Source organism: Natrix helvetica (genome assembly GCF_964273705.1).
Source record: "Natrix helvetica genome assembly, chromosome: 1".
In the NCBI taxonomy this organism is placed as follows: domain Eukaryota; kingdom Metazoa; phylum Chordata; class Lepidosauria; order Squamata; family Natricidae; genus Natrix; species Natrix helvetica.
In genome coordinates, this window is record NC_138548.1 from 145,602,776 (window position 1) to 145,619,459 (window position 16,684).

The window sequence follows — 16,684 nt, forward strand, 5'->3', positions numbered from 1 at the left end:
GGGGCTTGCCCTGTCACTGTTGGTATTGGTTCTTGGTGGTTATTTGATTCACTGTTGTTTATTGTTCATTGTAGAAGTGTACTTACTCTAATCTAAGCCACTGGCAGGGTTGTGCTCTCCTTCTTTAAAACTTTTTTAAAAAACTTTTTTTTTATTTTCAAAACAAACACAACACATCCTTCTTTACATACTGTAGAAAGTGTATCAGTTGGTTACAAAAAGGCTTTCATGAATCTCTTCCACAGTCAACAAACATAATTCATATTAACTCAAGTATTTTAACACAGATATTTATACATGTTACCATCATCATACCTCCATTTTCATTTAACTATAATTGTTTAAACGTCCTTCATCATAAAATATACCAAGATTTAATACATAATCACATACTGGCATTTCATTTACTACTTCTAAAATCCTCCAATAGCACTGAATCCTTATGTCCTATTCTAGCTAAACATCCATAATATTTAATAACAAAGTTTTCTAATCCTTTCCAAATCACTGTTTACAATTTACATCCAGTTTCCTTATGTTGTACCCATACCTGTATGTATGTTGTTATCATTATCCTTCCTTTATTTAACTATATCCTGCATCATAACATTTTCCCCCTAATAATCAAGACTTAACTGTATCTAACTTAATTCTTTTTTATTAACTTTTATATATAATCCAAAAGGATTTCTAATCTTCCTTTCATGGGTACCATATAATATTCATATCCAATTATTACTTATCATAACACTACACATTGTATACATTATTATCACTATCAATTATTTATTTAGCTATATCTTAAATTTCACTAAGTTTAACTTGTTTTAAATTATATTCTTCCATCTATCAACCCGTATCTTTCCAGTAGCAAAACAGTCTCATATCTTCTGCCATTTGTGGTGTCAGTCCTCTAATCATCTCTTTAATCAACTTTGTATGGACTCCTTTTAGCAACTCCTTGCTTATAAAATCTCTCATGCAATTTCTATGCCCTTCTTCTGTTTCCTTAATCAGTTTATCTTTGATTGTCGGTAGTGTTATCAATGATATTGCTAATAAAATTTCTCTCTTTAAATCCATAAATTCTTTTGTTTTTTCTTCTTCTGTATCTTGCCATCTGGGGTAGATTTCCCCTCCATTTAATTCCTCTTTCAATATTCCACTCTTTCCATTTTCAGAGACAAACCAATCACCATAAATATCAACAATTTTAATTTCTTTATATTCATTTTCCTCTTTGATTTTTAGGATTTTAACCACCACTTTTTCCATTTGATAAACATCTCAACTTCTTCTCTATCCTCTCATATGTGTTTGATAATGTCTGTATTTCTGAGAATATCTTTTGCAGACTTAAAATTTATTTCTGCTGTTGAAATTGTGCCATTATCTCCAGCTAACACACACTGCTGCTCTAGCTTGGAAGGTTTTAACAAGATTAAGCATAGATTCACAATAAGGTTTTATTTTCACCTTTCTCTGGTTAAAGATATACTTCAAAGGGACATCTGTATCGTTTTCTTCTTACTCTCTATAAACAAGCAGTGAGACCTTGGAGTGCCAAGCCAGGATAATCAGTGAGAAAAGTAAGAGTGCTTTGTTTCCAATACACAAACCACCAGCCTCCGAGTAGCAGTGTTATTGTTACAATCTTCTTTCTTTCTTTTGTATCTTTTTTTGTATTTCAAGTTTTAAAAAAGTCCGATTCTTGAATGAGTTAAAAGAACACCCACAGTAATGAAAGAGGAGAATTTTAGTTAATAGGTTACAAAGAATAATAAAAAATAGAAGAAGAAAACTTAATCCATTCGTTTTAAAAGGCTTGCATAAATTCCATCTGTGAAGATAACATTTAAAAAGTAAGATAACCCGCTGCCCAAAACCATTCCAAATTTAATTCTGCCACTTATTTCTTCTGTTCTCCAATTTAAATTAGTTTTTTATAGGCAGTCTCTTTTAAAATGGTAAAAATTCCTCACCAGCTGGAAATCAGGAGACCATGACATCTAGTCCGCCTTTCAATATGAAACCTGCTGCATGACCTTGGGCTAGTCTCTCTCTCTCTCTCTCTCTCTCTCTTTCTCTCTCTCTCTCTCTCTCTCTCTCTCTCTCAGCTCTTCTTCTTGCCAAGAAAATGATAGAGACTTGTCCAGACAGTCTCCGGGAATCCACACTGGCACAAGGCACACACCAAGGGTTGCTGTTGGTTTTATTACTGGTTCACAACCCGCACCCAACCCGTATGCGCTATTCAATGTAAATTGTTCTTTACACATGCACAGAACAATTTGCAGTGAACTGCGCATGTGCAGTCACTAACAGCCCAGCAGCAGCGAGGGAACCAGTTTGGTGGTGGTGGTGGGTGGCAGGCCTGGGTTGCTGCAGGTTCTGTGACCCAGGCCTGAATCTCACTACTGGTTCAGCTGAACTGGGCTGAACTGAGAGCAACTCACCTTTGGCGCACGCGCGCGCGCACACACACACACACACAAACACGCTTCTGGCATACCCAGCTTCTCAACTCAGGGGTTGTTGCATAAACAGGAGAGTGAATGAGCATCTGGGAACCAATATAGGTTAGAGACATGGATTGACAGGGCAATAAATATGTACCAGTTTGCTGTTTTAATATGTAGACTACAGGCAAGATCCTGACTTAACAAAGTTAAATAGCAAAGGGCAGTTTGGCATAGCAGTTAAGTTGCTGGTCTAGATACCAGCAGATGGGGAGTTCTAGTCCTTACAAGGTCTGGGTGACTTTGCGCCAGTTACTGTCTCAGCCCGACTGTATTGTTCTGTCTCCAGCACATCAACTTTGAGTGACAGTTTTGTGGCCTGAACAGGAGAGTGAATAAGTACCTGGATGACCATATGACTATGACTACTTAAGACTTAAGTAGACTATTTAATTCAAGGCAGTACAAGAAAAGAACCTTCTCCTGCCAAGAATGAGACAATTGAGGTTCACGTGTAAGGATTTCTGGCAAGAAAGGTAGCATCAAAGTTAAGGAGTATTTGTCTATAGCAGATGGCAATGAGATCATCTCAAGGTTAAGGGGTATTTGTTTACAAGATGAAGATGAGAGAGATGATGCCACTTTATATATTGTAGCTGTCTCACAAAGACAAAGTGCAACCAAAGTATAACCCTTTAATGACTGAAATAAGTCTTTGCTTAAATCTGTATTATAAGTCTAGCCATTTCCAGAAATATAAATCTCTAAGTATCATTTACCTAAAAGAAAGATATTCCGTTCCTCCTTGCCAATCTTAGACTAATTCTATCCTAACTACCCTAACTTATCTTGGTCACCACAATGTAAACAAGATGTTGAAATTCTAGAAAGAATGCAGAGAAGAGCAACAAAGATGATTAGGAGACTGGAGGCTAAAACATAAAGAATAGTTCTTCGAAGAACCTGAGGGTAGGACAAGAAACAATGGGTGGAAACTAATCAAGGAGAGAAGCAACCTAGAACTAAGGATAAATTTCCTGATAGTTAGAACAATTAATCAGTGGAACAACTGGCCTCCAGAGGTTGTGAATGCACCAACACTGGAAGTTTTTAAGAAGAGATTGGATAACCATTGGTCTGAAATGGTATAAGGTTTCCTGTCTAAGCGGGGGTTGGACTAGAAGACCTCCAAGGTCCTTTCCAACTCTGTTATTCTATTTCATCTCACAAGGTTTTTTCCTCTTGGGAAAATAAAGATGGGAGCATTAGGTATACATGCTGCCTTGACCAAAAATAAAAGGCAAGATAAAAATAAATCAAATAAAAGAATGATTAGGCTTAAAGCACGGTGCACCTACATTTATCCAGTGTTTTAAAAAAATATGTTTTGAAAAAGATAGAAGCCAGCAACTTCTAATCCAATCACCTTACATTAGCCTTGGCAACAGTATTCCATTCTGTACACATTTAAGTGCAACAGTACTCAGAATATATTATTAAAGCTGGCCTCAGAATAAAGTTTAATGAATTGATACATCCGCATTGAGTGCCAATGTAGAAGTCATGGGACTAGAATTCTTGGATCTTTCTGTTACCTCTAGATCTTCAGTGGCTTTTGCCTTCCCAAAAAATAAATTGGTGATCCTAATTTGAGAATTAACATTAAGGCAGTTAATAAAGCAGGGTCCCTTCCTCCTTGGTTAAGATCAATATAAACCAGCCAAATAATCCAAGCTATTTCTATGTTTCCAACATTTTTTTTCTACTGTAGAAAGTCCTGACTCAAGCAGTTCTGATTTAACAGCCAGCCACATATCATAGAAGTAAAGAAAAATTGCTTGTTTTGGTGCTATTTATCTCTTAATGTTCTCCTTTGAAAACTTGTCATGCTGTGGCACCCACACACTCGTACCCTAGGATTAGTTTCCAGAACCACAGAGATCCTAGCTCCTGCTGCTGAAAGATTGGTAGATCACTCCTCTAATGAGATTGCCAGCCTTCTCCTCGTTAAGAATCTGCCTCCCTATCTCATCCTCAAAGGAATAATCTGTCACAGTCCCTGTACTTGTATTAACTAAATTAACCTTTATCAGCAAGTTTGTTTTTATGCCTTCAAGACAGTTTTTGAGTCTTGATGACAGCCTGGACAAATCCCGGCATTTTTCTTGGCAAGGTTTTTCAGAAGTGGTTTGCTCTTGCCTGCTTCCAAGGGCTGAGAGAGAGGGGCTGGCCCAAAGTTATGTGACTGAAAGAACTAGAACTCCTGTTCTCTTCGGTTTCTAGCCCGATGCCTTCATTGCTATATGAAGCTGGCTCTCTTATATCTAAATTGCATACAGTTTATTCTTGGTGGCATTATTTTCCTGTGGCACCCACACATTGACTTATGCTGATGATCTTAATTCTGCAACATATGTTGGTCGTTGCTTGATGTAAAAGTGTGGAGGAATTGCTGAGAATGGGTACACATATAACATGGAAGCATGGTGTTCATCGCTCACAATCAGAGCAATAATTTTGGGAGCTCAGAATTTGGCAGTCATCCCCTTATTAGCAATTTCAGGAAGCTGGTACGTATCATAATAGCATACTTTAATTCTACATACTGAAGATTAGAGCTTGTAGTAATCTAACAAGACTTTGAGGTATAACTGTATAATCAATAACATTGTCCAAATCAGAGTTAATGGATTGTGAAGTTTTATGATGGGTCAATTAACATAGCCTTTTTTTTTTACAGGGAAGTCTCTATATGGCTTAGGACTGAAATTCCCAGAATCCCCAGCAAGTGTATTTTCAGAGACAGTGATGCAGGGAAAGGTGATGCAATCTATGGGTTATAAAGAAGTGAGCTGCTCTGGAATGAAGGAATCTGATCCCACCTAGCAGTAGCACTGGAACTTCAACCCAAGACTATAGCTTTCACAGAGCACTCACAATCACAAGGCACTCACACCATTTTGTAGAGAAAAGGAGTTCTTCCCTGCCTATCATTTTCCTATTTGTCTGTGATTTCTATTTCTAAGTTCCAGAAATTGGCATAACTGTGACTACAGTGGCTGTAACTGGGCACCCCCAAGGAATACACATAACAAATTCATAGAATAATAGACTGAGTCTGAAACAGGAGAAGGCAGAATTTGTCTCAGTGTGACTGAAATATGCGAGGACCTTTATCATTTTTTTACAGGAATTCAATGGATGAATTAGATATGCATAATAAACCTTAATGGAACGTTGACAAGCCAGGATAAAATCCGAACTAGTTACATGATACTGAATGGAGTTATATATAGGAGTTAACATTAACATTTTAATTATCCTTATTAAGTAACTTTCATTTCTGTCAATTCAACCACATTTTGTTGAAAAAAACCCACACAAGTGGATGTTTTAAAACAATAATGAATAATGCATGGTTTACAAATAATTACCCCCTCCAAATAAATAAATAAATAAATAAATAATACATTCTAAGAAGACTTAGCATGCTGTCAAAATTTCTTTTAACCAAATTCAAATTTCTTCCTGAGATTAAATGAATCTCATAACTGAACATAAATTTATGAAAGCACACTAATGTGTTGAGAACGTGAGCATTTCCTGTAGAATAGAGAATGTGAAGCATATTCTTATCTATCCTGTATCACATACACTTATCGCTCTTAAGTTATCTATACTTTCACCAAAAGTGTGAAATAATTAGGAAGGCACAAAGACATCTATTCCCTGTCACAGTTATTCACATTGTAAAAGGGACACAGTGCCAAATGCTCGGCAGATACATGCAAACCGATACTTGATAGGATTTGTCGGAGATAGATTTTGTACATGGAAATGGTTAATTCAGAAATCTGAATGGCAGAACATTACAGTACTGTGGCAGCAATAAGTCCATTTGGTAAAAAATTATTAAGAGACACAGGTGCCTGTAGGTTGACAGATCAGCTACAGATCCTCAAAGTCATGCTCTAATTAATGGGAAGACTGAACAAGTAAGTCTCAGGGTTTAAGTTAAAGACAGTACCAAGATGAAGAAATGGAGGAAGATAAATGCTGATTATCCTTCACTTGGATAGGTCATGGCAAAACTACATGTTGTGCTTCCTTATATTCTCAAGACCATTCTTTTTGGAACTGTCTTCCAGTATTTAGCAGCAATAACTTTGAAGGAGAATTGCATCCATTGCAAAAGCAATAGATTAAATGCACCATTTTAAAGGAACTGCAATACTTCCTACTTATTACCCAGCCAAGCCAACACAATATTTACAGTATATTTTCACTTGCACAGCAGCAATAAAAGGAAACGTGGTGCAGTGTTTTTTCCAAGTTTAAACACCAAGGTCAATTAGGCAACTCATTTGAAAATAAACGGCTATGTAGAACAGATTCTTTTAGAGATCAAGAAGATTCTGTGTTATTTAGAAATACTGGTTTAAACTGCTTAATATCTGGTGTGTGAGCTTCAATAAGAAATTATGTTTAATTCTAAGAGTGTGCATCTTGCAATTATTAGACATACAAACAGAATATGATCCAGTAATTTCAAAGACACAAACAGAATGTGAAAAATTCAATGTATTGGCATAATTAGTAATTAAGGTCATTATGTTACAGCAAGATTTTTTTAAAGCTCTGCAGACACCGACCAGAATTTATCAATTGTAGGTAATATAGTTTTAAATTAAGCTAGGCTAAGCTAAACTTTTAAATACAGGAAGAATTAAACTTTCACTAAATGCATCAGTTCACAATTTGGGGGTTCTGCTGGACTCATGGTTCCTCCCAGGGCAGCAGATGGAAACCATGCCCAGTTGCATGTCTATGGAGATTCTCAGGCATCCAGGTCATGAATGTCCCAAAGGTACTTTTTCAAAAGGCAACTGGACTTTCTTTGCTTTCGCTTGAAGATGTTTCACTTCTGGAGAGCAGAACTGAAGAAGCTTCTTGGATAAGAAATGAAACATCTTCAAGCAAAATCAAGGAAAGTCCAGTTGCCTTTTGAAAAAGCATCTTTGGGACATGCCCAGTGGCTTAGTAGGACCACCAGCTGCATCATGTCCTGGACCAGGAGAGTCTGAAGGCAGTAATTAGTTATCTCTCACTTAGACTACTACAGTTTGCTTTACATATGAATTTTGAAGATGATTTGGAAACTGCAGATGGCACAGAACACAATAGTATGTTTGCTGGAAGGGGTTAATGCCATTCTTCAAGAGTTGCATTAACTACCCAGAGGCCTTAACCAAGGTTCTAGCAATTACTATAAAAACCTTTGAAGTTTGGGCCCTGGTTACATCAGGGGCCATCTTCTTTCAGTAGAATCTGTCCATTTCAGACTATTTGGATGGGAGAGCATATTACCAGTCCCTGCCCTAAGAGAAATCAGAAGGAATCCAGAAAATAACATTCTCATCAAGAGTGAAGCTGCCCAAATCAGATATGCTTCTATGGCAATTACGTTTTTTATTAATAGTGACATAGATGGCATCAGGGCCTCCATGTTTCCCCAGTATGACTGCTTAGAACTGTTTTCTAAAGTCATGTTGGGAAGGATGGGCCAAAACTACTTTTAAATCCTAACCTTGTCCATTTGTTCTCCAAAGTGACAATACTGTTGCTAGCGCAATACAGTGTGTTTGGAACTGTTTGCATTGATTTATATAATTTCATAATAATTTACCACAGCTTCCTTTAACCAAATACCCTTTGGGGAAAGAGAATTATGCCTCTTCCAGAATTTCAATTGGCTGATGGCAGGGAATTCATGGAGGGATTGGGTCCAGAGACTTCAAATTAACTTCATTAGTGTTTCTGGAAGCTTTCTAAATGGCTCACTTGCTGATAACAGATAATATAACATCTTGGGTCTCCTTCACAATTCTCCTTCCTTTTTATATATTCCAGCCATTCCCTTACTTCTCTTTTCTAATTCTGTTCTGTGTCAAGCATTCATTCAAATCATCCCATATTGATTCTATTCCATATTTCTAAATACAACATTGATTTTTTTAAAAAATCCTCCCAAGGCCATTTCTGTATGTGTGTTCAGCTCATTAGCCATCATGATCTACCATCAGTAGCTGTATTGCAAAAGCAGAGTTCCACTCATGCAACAGGACTTTTTTTTCCAGACAGCACTCTCAGTTTTGAAATCTGAACAAGGGTATTTATTTTATTTATTTGTTAAATTTATTTGCTGCCCATCTCACCGTGGGGCTTCTCTGGGTGGCTTACAACAAGAAAACAAAAGAAGCAAATATTAAAGGCTGTAAAAATAATAATAGTAAAGAAATAAAACAATATAGATAAATGAGGGAAGTACAATAATATAAAATTAAGAAGATGAGAGGACGGAGTGTAGGCGGGGGAGGTGGGGTAAGATATTCCAGTAGCTGCCGCCAGTGATGTATTCCCATATTTGGTCCCCAGGCCAACTGGCAGAGCCAGGTCTTCAAACTCTTGTGGAAGGACAGGAGGGTGTTGCAAAACCTTCAAAGTAAATTCAATCATATATTATACAGTAGAAACCATGAGGAGGAAATCTGCTTTGCCAATGAATGCAGTTCTTAAGACTGAAGCCCATAATTCCTTTGAACTTTATTTTATTCTTATTTCTGGAACCATAACCAGTTCTGCACAATTTTTGAAGGTCCTGTACATTACTAGACTGGAACATTCCCAGAAAACAATAAACCTCCACCTCTTCCTCGTCCTCCTCCTCCCCTCCCTTCCCTCTTTTTTTCCTTTCTCTGTACTATTTGATTCTGCATATTCCAAAGAATTTCCTCTGGTTTTAATTGTGATAAAAGCCACAGTTTTATCATAAGCTCAAACCTGTTTCTTTCCTTAGCCAAAGCCATGTACGTAACTCTCAAACATGCCTAAATCTACTCTGAGTAGCTTCTGGTAGCTCAAATGAGTTGTGTGTTCTGTGAGAATGTATATTGACAAAGGAATAGAGATAACTTATTGGGGAAAACATCAATTCACATTTTTATGTTCACTTATTTTTTTTATTTATTTTTTTTACAATAATTTTAAAATAATATAAATGCTTAGGTACCTTTGCTAGCATATAAGCCATATCATAATAAGGCAAAGGTTCCCCTTGCACATATGTGCTAGTTGATCCCAACTCAAGGGGATAATGCTCATCTCTGTTTCAAAGCCAAAGATCCAACGCTGTCCAAAGACGTCTCCATGGTCATGTGACTGGCATTACTGAATGCCAAAGGTGCACGGAATGCTGTTACCTCTTCACCAAAGGTGGTTCCTATTTTTCTACTTGCATTTTTACATGCTTTCAAACTCTAGGTTGGCAGAAGCTGGGACAAGTAACAGGTGCTCACTTCGAATTGCCAAACTGTCGACCTGTCTAATTGACAAGCTCATCATCTTAGCCACTGAGCCACCACGTCCCCCATATCATAACAGAGGAACAATAAACATTAACTCAGATTGAAAATCCATCCCAACCCAATGCCATAGTAAATTCAGATGTCAGTTCTAATATTATGAGAAGGAAAGGAAGGGGGAAGGAAAGTTCAAAAATTGTTTACACTCTGCAAATTTCCTATGCTAAGCATCATGCATTGTTTAGTATAATGAAATGTATGAGAATAAGAGAATGAGTGAGGGTGGGAGTATATTAAACAGTCCTCCCTCTCTCTCTCTCTCTCTTTCCTTTTTAAATCAGTGATCACAAGATCATTGACGATATAATTATTTTTTCCAAAATTAGCCATTAAAGTATTCATTGTTTTGGGCAGTGGTGGTGGGGGAGTGGAGAATCAGTCGATAATAGGGTTATTGTTCATAAGGGAAGCAATCACCAGAAAACATTTTCAAGCACCAGCTAATTAGCAGGCATTTATCATATATCATTAATGCTAATAATGAGTGTGACTAAGTGGATAGGATCCTGAAATTTGAATTGCGAACACTTGGCCTTAACAAAAACGAACAGGGCATGCAACTGCAAGTTCTAAATTTGGAACTGTTAGATATTCAGATGGCAGAGCTGTTTACAGAATATTGCCTGGAGATCCTTTGCCAGGAGTATTACACAGTTGCAAATAAGCTACCTAGGCAATACGATCTTTTCAGCTTTGGATTGAGCAATTCCAGAATTTACCCAATTGGCAGTGGGTTTTTTCTTTCTTTTTTAAAGGGAATTGTAGGATCAAAGTGGTGCTAAATTTAAATAATCATATTCATAATCAGGATGAGTTCTGAGCATTAAATTTGGGTCAGACCCCCCCCCCAATATTGAGGTTAAATCAGAAATTAAGTATTAAAATCAAAAGCTTTCATTTCCCGATATCTTTGGAAATAAACTGTTACTGTATTTGTTTGACAGACCTGAATTAAATTTGCAGTCATAGCAAATAGAATAGAATAGAATAGAATAGAATAGAATAGAATAGAATAGAATAGCAGAGTTGGAAGGGACCTTGGAGGTCTTCTAATCCAACCCCCTGCCTAGGCAGGAAACCCTATACCATTTCAGAAAAATGGTTATCCAACATCTTCTTAAAGACTTCCAGTGTTTTCAAGTCCACAACTTCTGGAGGCGAGTTGTTCCACTGATTAATTGTTCTGTCAGGAAATTTCTCCTTAGTTCTAAGTTGCTTCTCTCCTTGATTAGTTTCCCCCCTTCTTGTTCTATCTACCCTCAAATGCTTTGGAGAATAGTTTGACTCCAAAGTCAAACTTTGACTGGAACAACGATGGCACAGTGGTTAGAATGCTGTACTGCAAGCAAACTCTGCCCACACCTGGAGTTCAATCCTGATGGGTATCAAGGTTGACTCAGCCTTCCATCCTTCCGAGGTCACTAAAATGAGGACCCAGATTGTTGAGTGCCAGATGCTGACATTATAAACTGCTCAGAGAGTGCTATAAAGCACTATGGGGCATTACATAAGTGGTATTGCTATTGCTAAATGTTCAAAGCATGAAGTCTGCCATTTAAAATAAATAAGTCAAAGGGTTTTTGTTAGTGTTCAATATGCCTTGAAAAATTTGTTTACTTAAAGGACTTGCAGGGACTATTTTTCTTGGCAAAATGGGTTGACATTTGCAGATATAATGTCTTTTCTGGAGAAGCAAAGATTTTAAAGTTTCAAATGAATGTAATGATATATTTTCCTATAAAAATAATGTATTATTTTGTAATTTCAAAAAAAAAAAACAACCCTCTGATTAGTCTATATCTTAGGGTCCATCTGTTCTACAATTAGGTTTATGGCTTTGTGTTGTACCAAAGTCTAGAAAGTAAGGACACAAGGTAAAAGTTGAGTACATAGTAACAGAGGCAGAAGCATATGCAGGATTAACCATATTCCTTTCTATTCCCAAATTGGGGAACTTCACCAAAATTATTGTAATTATTCCTGCTTCTGGGAGAGAAAACTAAAAATATTCAGAAAACAGCTCCAGTAGGTATATTCCTGATCATTATAGATGCCACATAAACATATTTACTGAAGTTATAAAAACTTTGTAAAACTATACTTGCTTTTCATCTCCCTGTTATGGTAATTTCTTTATCATGGAAAACATGTGGGATGGGAGTGTAGTGTCAACTCATTTTTGTAATAAACATAATTATTATTTTGATCTTAATGACATGTTTAAAAAGTTTGTAGGGAGGAGGTTCCAGTTGAGATTGAAGATCAGCTTCCTACGATGGAAAATTAGTTTTTTCCAAATTAGATTGAAAGAATGAAATGGAAAGGAAACGAATGGAATGGAATAGAATAGAACAGAACAGAACAGAACATAATAGGAGTAGAATAGCAGAGTTGGAAGGGGCTTTGGAGGTCTTCAAGTCCAACCTCCTGCTCAGGCAGGAAACTCTACACCATTTCAGACAAGTGGTTGTCCAATCTCTTCTTAACAACTTCCAGTGTTGGAGCATTCACAATCTCTGGAGGCAAGTTGTTCCACTGATTACATCTGTTTTAAATACACATCCATCATCATCATAAATAGCATCATCATCACTCTTATCAGCTTACTTGGAAATTGATCCCCTTTAAATAAATGTATGGATAAAAACAAAATTTTTAAGAAACATACTGTATATTTATTAAAGTTTCTTGACGACTCTTTGAATACAACCATGCCTCATTCCTTCTGAGAACCCGGATGCCATTATCTTGACCGCAGGATAGATGTGTTTTGCCACTCTTTCCTTCAGGATGTTTTTGGACCTTTCAGGTTGCCCTCCAGCATTGTATTGCCTGGTAGCATCCCACCCAAGTACTGATTGTTTCTGACCCCATTTAATTTCCATGCTTAGAGAGGTTTGGTCAGGTCCTTCTGCATATTGACATGGATGAAGAATAAAAACTGAAGTAAACATTTCCTGTATTGAAAAGGTGAGGAAAACCACATTCGTGTCCTCCACAGTGTCCTCAGAATTTAATTTCCACTCAAATCTACAGTCTGATCTTTAATTGTCACATGGTAATGCTTTAAGCAGATAATTCTTGATACCAAAAAACTTAGTTTAATGGACCCTTGGTGGGAAAGGGGTGTCCATTAAATCAAACTACCCATCATAGCTGAAGATCTGTCATTTGTCTACATTTACGTCAGCTGCATAATTATCACATTATGCCATCTGTGTATGGACTTAGTGGGTTTTGTTCACTAAATGGGAGTGAAGTCAAACTCAAATGTTGTCCATTAAATCCAAAGTCTGTTAAGTCAAGGCCCATTAAATTGAAAGTTTTGCTGCACTAACTTTCGGCACATTTTATTAGAGCAGCACGTCTGGCTGAGATGCTTTTTTACTCTCATGTTTCACAAGGAATTTCAACTGGCTTACACTTTAAGGGCTGAAATCGTAAATAAATGCATGCACCATCCCTTAGTGAAGGGGACACAGGCAGTATCCAGATGCTGTATCTAATGGCTGCTGTGCTAATAGGGCAATTATCACACAAGTGGCAGAGTTTTCTGTGAGTTCCTCATTAGCACAGCCATCAATGGCATATTAATTCTGTGGATTCTTTGCTTTGACTAAGACAGTATGGTATGTGTGGGGGTGTGGGTGCGCACGTGCGTGCTCAAACACACACACAGACACACACACACACACACTCTTTAACTTGACTGCCATTTGCTCTTCCCACGTCTACACCTAGCAGTTAATTCATTCCTGCTTTTGTTATTTTTATTTTCCCCCACCATATTTGAAGCAAAGGGGTGTCATGGTGGAAAAGAAACTGTGAAATGCTAAAGCAAAAATTTAAGAACCACATTATTCTGTTCTAAATTAAATTTTACAGGATGTGTTCACATTTGTACAAGGACTTGATTAAGGTAACAATATCCTTAATCCTATTTTCTCCCCCCACACATATACACACCTTACTCACAGATGCTGCTGACAGCTTGCTAAATAGCACGCACAACTATGAAGAGCACATTTATTTCATAGACCCTCATGCTGCAATCAATCATTAGAACAGCCTCCATTTGTCTTGGTGTTGGTTGTTTTTGAGACTAACTGCCATGCAGGGGTGGCATTTTTAAAGAATTGCACTGCTGAAGAAGAAAGAGCTGGAGGCGTCATCTAAGAATGCTATCCATACTGCAATCAGACTCTGAATGACCAATTACTCTGAAGGAGAAGACTTGGAGGAGGAAAGACTTAGGGCTTCCAAACAAATCCATTGAAAGGCAGCCTGACACAGCAAATATGCCATATTAGTTCTATTATGAGCTTCCCCTGACCATCTTTCAAGCCTATTACCCTCTTTTCCCCCAAATAAGACCTCCCCAGATTATAAACCCAATTAGGCTTTTGAGTGCATGTGCTAAAATAACCCCCCCCCAATAACCCCTCCCCCAAAATATTGCAACACAGCAGCAGCCATGAGGTGACCACATTCGCCAGCTCCTGCACCTCAAAAATAATAAGACCTCCCTGAAGAGAAGGCCAAGTGCTTATTTTGGGGAGGTCAAAAGAAAATAAGACCCTTTTCGGGGGAAAATGGTATGTAGTTTAATGTGGGGAATATTATTGGATAATAGAGCGATCAATGAAGGCAGGAAGAAAGCTTTCATAGCCCAGGTATTTCTATATGGGTCTAGGAAGGTAACCTGAATGAATAGTTAATACTTTCCAGGCTTGATCTAATCTATATGTTTTGGGGAAATGGGAGAACTGATTTTATTTATTTTTATTTATTACATTTATATGCCCCCCTCACCTCTACTAGAGGCAATACTAGGCTGCTTACAATTATCAAAATCAACACAATGAAACATTAGAACAAATATTAACTTTAAACTTGACTTTAAAAATAACAAAGATGGGAGGGAAGAATTCAAGATGCACACAGGGAGAAGATGGGATCTTATCTTAGTCCATTTACTACTTCCAAAATGGGGTGCCCCCATTGGTACCCCAAACCTTTTGGCAGAGCAAGGTCTTCTGGCCCTTTCAGAAGGCCAAAAAGATAGAAGGTACAATATTCCAGAGGGTGGGAGCCAAGGTTCTCCAAACCCGCCATCAATTGGAATTCCTTGCTCAACGAGGTTCACAGCATCTGCCAATACAGATTGGGTGGGCCAATCTCATTGAGGTGAGATGGTTTCTCAGATAACATGGATCCATGACATGAAAGGCTTTAAAGGTCAGAAGCAACACCTTTAATTTAATAAGAACAAACAGTTTATGGTAAATGACCAAGTGACTAATCCAACAGAATTATTATTTTTCCAATGAAAGTTACATGGTCCCAGAAGTATGGCTTAGAGTGATGCTGTATATAAAGTTGTCAGCAATAAGAATTTGACTGTTGGCTAAAAGCCAAACATCTATTATTAGTTGTACTTAAAGGATTTATGCATATCCAGTAAGAGTTTTGATACCCCTGCTCCTCCAAAACATCTCATTAATAACATTTATAGCTTCCTGAAAGTCTTTTAAACTTCCTGAAATCAATTTATCATAGGACATAGAACACAGTGATTTGAGAAATGTTGAAATCTCCATAGGTTATATTTACATGGTTAGATTAATCTAAAGCAATGGTCAGATTCTTAATGTGTTTGTGCTTTAGGCCTACCCAACTCTCTGCAAATACTTCTGAAAACACAGGGGTATAGATCAGCTCTAGTTTCTGAAGGAATAAATATGCTTCAATATCAATGGTATTTCAATGCTACGTCTGTTGTTACATGTGCATTTTACATTGTTATGGAAATAATGTTCCTACAGTATTCTTGCAACTAATTGACCTGAGTCCTTTTGGTGCCACAACATCAATTAACAAAATGAAGTAGAAATTAAAATGCATATACATTGAACATATAGCATGCACTATTACAATAGCTATACTAATTAGGGAAATGTTACTGAAGTTTCTTAATCAGTTTTCACTGTTTTAAAATAGAAGCTAAATGGAAGGAAGATTCAGTGGCGAATGTAAAGTAATTAAATCCAAATTATGGATGCTTCCTTATGCTCAGCAGCTAAGTTTGCTGTTTGTTCTTCTTGTCTTCTTCTTGCCTGGTGCTGTTAAATGACACCTCTTACAACACAGCATTATTTGTCCTCTGAGGTATAAACTATGTAATTCTAAAAGGGAATGTATCTTACGTTAACATTTGCATGGTCTTTGCTAGTAATACCCAGCTCCAGTCTAAATGAGAATCAGTTAGTTGTATCCTTTGGTTTAGTAATGTTAGAGGAAAATTGATTCAGGTCTTAAGCTTGATCCAAAGTCTATTAGCTTATGGTTTATCAATGATACATTCTTTAATTGGTACTTTCATCTTCTATACAAGAAAGGGTACCTAGGAAAGGCAGTCCAATGCCTGAAAAGAGGAAAGAAGGAATCATTTGTACTCAAGATGCTTTTCTGATGCCCAGTGATCTATCCATGGTACTGCAAGCTATTCTGAATTGCACGTCTTTTTTGCTACAATGGATATTAGATCTTATACAGTATAAGAGATGAAAGGGACCTTGGAGGTCTTCTAGTTCAGTCCCCTGCTCAAGCAGGAAACCCTATGCCATTCTGGGCAAATGGCTGTACAGTCTCTTCCTAAAAACCTCCAGTGATGGAACACCCATAAGTTCTGGAGGTAAACTGCTCTACTGATTAATTGTTCTCACTGACAAGAAGTTTCTCCTTAATTCTAGGTTGGCTCTCTCTTTGATAAATTTCCATCCCTACCTTCCAAGTCACCACTGG